Raw genomic sequence first — 6,000 nt, 5'->3', positions numbered from 1 at the left:
TTCTGCAGATAGTATTGTACATTAGCATTCTATGTACAATTGTATAAATCTGTCGATCTGTATAACCATCAATATTCCATTCATAAATCTCTTTCCCATTACAACTATTAGTTATAATATGTTCATGTTCTTCCATGAGTACATCTTGGGGAGTAGGACTAGGATAGTAGTACATCCTTTGAACTGGTTTCCTGGCATATTTTTTTGAGATTTTATTAATCTCATCAGGAACCTCCATCTTCTTACTACTTTCTCCTCTTTCCTGGTTATTAATCTTTAGAGGTTTAAGGTTATTACCTTTGAAAATTCTTTCTAAGAAATTCTGTAAATCAAAGAAGTCTTTCAATTTGAAATCCTCAATCTTCGGGGGAGGCTGGATGCTGGGTTGAGTAACTATACCTTTACCTTTATGATCGGAATTGAGCTGAGAGATTAGTTTATAAACTTTATCATGAAGAGTAACAATATGTTCTCCTAATATACTCATATAGAAATTGGCATAATTATTCTGCTTAAACATGGCATTAATATGTTGGGTAGTAACTAAAGCAATATCATTTTCAAATAATTTAGAAAAAGCATTAAAATTCACAATTTTATCATTTTTATTAATTTGGAAAGATTGTAATGGGGGAAATATTGATTTAGTAATTTCTCCATTACTTAGAGTAAAATCTTTTTCTATAACAGAGATAAAGTTATGAACATGTTTGCACATAAACCAAGGAACAAAAGAAATAATCACATTTTTCTTTGTTCCAATCAGATCATTATAAAATTCTTCTTGAAAATTCTTTTTTTCTTCTTTATCAAAGTTTTTGAAAAACCATTTTCAAAACGATTTCCATTTAGATTCCTGAAATTCTTTAGAAATCTTCTTTCTTGCCGGTGATCTCGAACTAAAGTAAATGGGTTTTTCAGACATCATAAAAAATTTTCAAGTAGATAACCCATCTGGGAAATTCATTTCAGATTCAGTTATATCAAGATCTGAGACATGTCTAGTAATATTATTTTTATCAATTTTAATGCTGTCACATCTATAATTTTCTCTAATCTGAGAAGTAGATGCTCTAGAAGGAACCTGAACAATATAATTAACAGGAGAGATATAAAAAGAATCAGATCTAGTTAGTCTAGAAGAAATGCTACGATATCAAACTTATTAGGCAAAATAATCGAGTCAGAAAATTTAATTTTTACAGTTCCATCATCAGACTGTTCAATTTCTGAAATCTCCTCATTGACATTATTTTTAGGAGGGGCTGCTCCCTCAATAACCCATTCTTGTGGGAAATCAATCTCTTCCCACTTAATCGGTCTTCGAGTGACAACCTTAGATTTTCCAAAATAAGTTTCTATAAGAATAGTCTCATTTTTTAAATCAATCATTTTGCACATAGGATTTAAATTATGTAAAAGCTATTAAAATATTCTATAACAGATGCAAACAACTTCAGTTCCAGGCATATAATCATAACCATGAAGTTTAGTATTTAACCTAAGAGAACTTAATGAATTCTCATCCTGCAAAGAAATCTGCAGATTAGGATAAGCATTAAAATAAACTGGTCCATAAGCAAGACTAGTTTGAATTGTCCCTATAAGGGATTTCTTCTAGTTATGATTTCTACCATCTCTTAAAGCTGCTATAAAGCTTTCAGGTAAACGTCTCAAAGGAAGGGGCTTTTACATACTTTAATTCCTATGTGCAAAATGATTGATTTCAAAATTGAGACTATTCTTATAGAAACTAATTTTGGAAATCTAAGGTTGTCACTCGAAGACCGATTAAGTGGGAAGAGATTGATTTCCCCCAAGAATGGGTTATTGAGGGAGCAGTTCCTCCTAAAAATAATATCAACGAAGAGATTTCAGAAATTGATCAGTCTGATGATGGAACTGTAAAAATTAAATTTTCTGACTCGATTAATTTGCCTAATAAGATTGATAGTCATAGCATTTCTTCTAGACTAATTAGATCTGATTCTTCTTATATCTCTCCTGTTGATTATATTGTTCAGGTTCCTACTAGAGAATCTACTTTTCAAATTAGAGAAAATTATAGATGTGACAATATTAAAACTGATAAAAATAATATTACTAGACCTGTCTCAGATCTTGATATAACTGAATCTGAAATGAATTTCCCAAATGGGTTATCTACTTGAAAGGTTTTTATGATGTCGGACTTTTTATACAAAGTTTTGGAACAAATTGGTTCATAAAGACCTTGAAGGGAAGATTCATGGTTAGGAAACTTTGGATTTAATAAATAATACAATTGATAAATACCATGCCAGGGATTCATCCACATCATATGAAGAAACTATGAGTCCTTTTACTCATATTATGAGGAAACTCCATATGAAGAAGGGAGTAATATCCAAATCAAAAGCCATAGTATTATAGATGGAAGAAGTAAAATAGAAAAGTACCCGGAGACGAGCTCCACACCAACCGATGTTTAAACCAAATTGGAAACTTTTATTCAAACTTCAAAAACTTACAAAGAAAATATTACAAAGAGAGAGAGGGTTCTAAAACCTGCCCCTTAACTAAAACATACATCCTCTTATATAGAGGTTGGAAAAACAAAACGAATAAAAAAGGTGGCCCACAATCTTTACAATGGCCAATAAAGAAATGATAAGGCCGACATACTAACGTGGCCTTCTCATTGTTTCCACTGGCTGACATTACTTTCGGCTTCCACTTATCTTTATTAAAGATGATTCCTTACTTTATTAAAGTCTCTTGTCGTATTACCCCTATTATTTGGCGGGGTCTTCTACATGCTTTGCCTTTGCCTTTGCAGGAGGTGGCTTTGTCGGAGGATTCCTCCACTTGCTCTTTGAATTTAGCAAAAAAGAACATCAATATCCACTTCTTCTGTGCTATGATCACTTTGGGCTTCTCCCGCCATGCATGCCTCATCCTATTGATTGGTGTGGCTTGCTGAAGACAGAGAAATATCATCTCCAATATCTATATCAAGGTTTTTTATCAAGTCTTTTTTGACTTCTACCATGTATAATGTTATGGCTTCCCATTTGGATTTTACTCCCTTCTTCATATGGAGTTTCCTCGTAATATGAGTAAAAGGACTCATAGTTTCTTCATATGATGTGGATGAATCCCTAGCATGGTATTTATCAATTGTATTATTTATTAAATCCAAAGTTTTTTTACCATGAATCTTCCCTTCAAGGTCTTTATGAACCAATTTGTTCCAAAACTTTGTATAAAAAGTCCTCTGTAAGCATGGGAATCCTTTAGAAATAGTATTAACTTCTACTGACCATTTCATAATCTATGGAATAGAAAATTCTATAAAGAAATACATCAATGACATTTCTTCCAAGAATATATTATCTCTTTGTAAACTCATTAATTTAGGGGATATATCAATCCACTCAGAGTATAAACTTTTGTATTGTGCAGGTAAAATCTTTACCTAAGGACCATATAAAGTCCACCACTTGCAGAACCAATTTGGAATTTGCCTGTCAAAAACATTCGAACATATTTTATAAACCAAGAATGTTTCTTATTAGAATTCTCGTATAACAAAGCTTTATTAAAGCTATCAACATAATCCCAGTAATTATATTTTACTGTGACTTTTTGTTCAGGGTGGATATAATCCAATTCCTTTAATGGGATCATTCCCCATTCTCCAGGCGTTAGAATCTTTTTTATTATGATCTTTGACAAGTTATAAACTTTTCTTGTATTAGCTGGGTAGAAGTGTTGAAACTCACAAGACCCTGTAGCTGAGAGTATTATCTCATAGTTCATCCTGTATTTATAAATAGTTGATGTATAACATATCGTATCCAGATATCTGGACATTACCTGCCATGGTTCATTTTTCCATTTTTGGTCATTGTTTTCTAGTAGAAGCATAACTTCCCTTTTATCATTTAAATCAAATACTTTCGTGTTTTCTTCATCCATGAGGATGGTGGAATAAGCTGGAGGATTATCATCCTTTGCTTTTTTTGATTGTATAAAATCCATAAATTCCTTGTACATGGGATGGTTTGTATCAAAGCCACTACTGCTTGTAGCAACACTATTGCTGGTACTATCTAGTCCCAAAATGACTTTATTTCAAACAAAATTCAGATTTTTAGGCCATTTTATTGAGAAATGTAATATTAGCGGCCTATTAATAGGAGTATAGAGTTCACTTCTAAATTTCATGATGTTATCACTAATAAAATTCAATTGCAGAGATTTCTTGGAAGTCTCAACTATGTCGCTCCTTTTATAAAGGATTTAGCTATTGATACAGCTATACTTTACGATAGGCTTAAGAATAACCCAAAAACTTGGTCAAATGATCATACTGAAGCTATCAAGAAGATTAAGGAGAAGGTTAAGAATCTCCTTTGTCTCACGTTGGCCAATCAAAATTGGGAAAAGACGGTCGAAATGGATGCTTCAGAAATAGGATATGGTGGTGTTCTAAAACAATATTGCCCTGACAATAAGCGACATTATATTGTCCATTTCTATTCTGGGAAATGGAACACGACCCAGAAAAATTATGCTACTGTATCTAAAGAGATTTTGGCTATTGTAAAAAGTGTTTTGAAATTTCAAGGCGATCTTTACAATCAAAAGTTTCTTATAAAAACTGATTGTCAAGATGCTAAGTTTATGTTTAATAAAGATTGTAAACATGATGTTTCTAAACAAATGTTTGCAAGATGGAAAGCTTTATTAGCTCCTTTTGATTTTGAAATTCATTATAAGAAAGGAGAAGATAATAGTTATCCTGATTTTCACAAGAGAATATTTAAACTAATAGTTATTTCTCTTTTCAGGATGAGACCATCATGGCCTCCCTCGAGAAGGGGAAGAGGACGTGGCGCAGCCGAAGGAGGAAGATGAGGTCATATCCTCGCTCAGATCAGAAATAAGCAATTGATAGCGAGCAATATTGCTGCTATAAGCAGTAGTGGTTTTGATACAAACCATCCCATGTACAAGGAATTTATGGATTTTCTACAATCAAAAAAAGCAAATGATGGTAATCCTCCAGCTTATTCCACCATCCTCATGGATGAAGAAAATACGAAAGTTATACTTCTACTAGAAAATAGTGACCTAAAATGGAAAAATGAACCATGGCAGGTAATGTCCAGATATCTGGATACGGTATGTTATACATCAACTATTTATAAATACAGGATGAACTATGAGATAATACTCTCAGCCACAGGGTCTTGTGAGTTTCAACACTTCTACCCAGCTAATACAAGAAAAGTTTATAACTTTTCAAAGATCATAGTAAAAAAGATTCTAACGCCTGAAGAATAGGAAATGAGCCCATTAAAGGAATTGGATTATATCCACCCTGAACAAAAAATCCCAGTATAATATAATTACTAGGATTATGTTGATAGCTTTAATAAAGCTTTGTTATACAAGAATTCTAATAAGAAACATTCTTGGTTTATAAAAATATGTTCGAATGTTTTTGACCGGCAAATTCCAAATTGGTTCTACAAGTGGTGGACTTTATGTGGTCCTTCGGTAAAGATTTTACCTGAACAATACAAAAGTTTATACTCTGAGTGGATTGATATATCCCCTAAACTAATGAGTTTACAAAGAGATAATATATTTTTTGAAGGAATGTCATTGATGTATTTCTTTACAGAATTTTCTATTCCATGAATTATGAAATGGTCGGTAGAAGTTAATACTACTTCTGAAGGATTCCTATGCTTACAGAGGACTTTTTATACAAAGTTTTGGAACAAATTGGTTCATAAAGACCTTAAAGGGAAGATTCATGCCCAAGAAACTTTGGATTTAATAAATAATACAATTAATAAATACCATGCCAGGGATTCATTCACATCGTATGAAGAAACGATGAGTCCTTTCACTCATATTACGAGGAAACTCCATTTGAAGAAGGCAGTAATATCCAAATCGGAAGCCATAGCATTATACATGGAAGAAGTCAAAAAAGACTTGATA

The sequence above is a fragment of the Solanum verrucosum genome, unplaced genomic scaffold (genome assembly GCF_900185275.1).
Source record: "Solanum verrucosum unplaced genomic scaffold, falcon-dt-bn FXZP01000198.1, whole genome shotgun sequence".
Taxonomy (NCBI): domain Eukaryota; kingdom Viridiplantae; phylum Streptophyta; class Magnoliopsida; order Solanales; family Solanaceae; genus Solanum; species Solanum verrucosum.
This window is presented reverse-complemented; position numbering follows the sequence as displayed.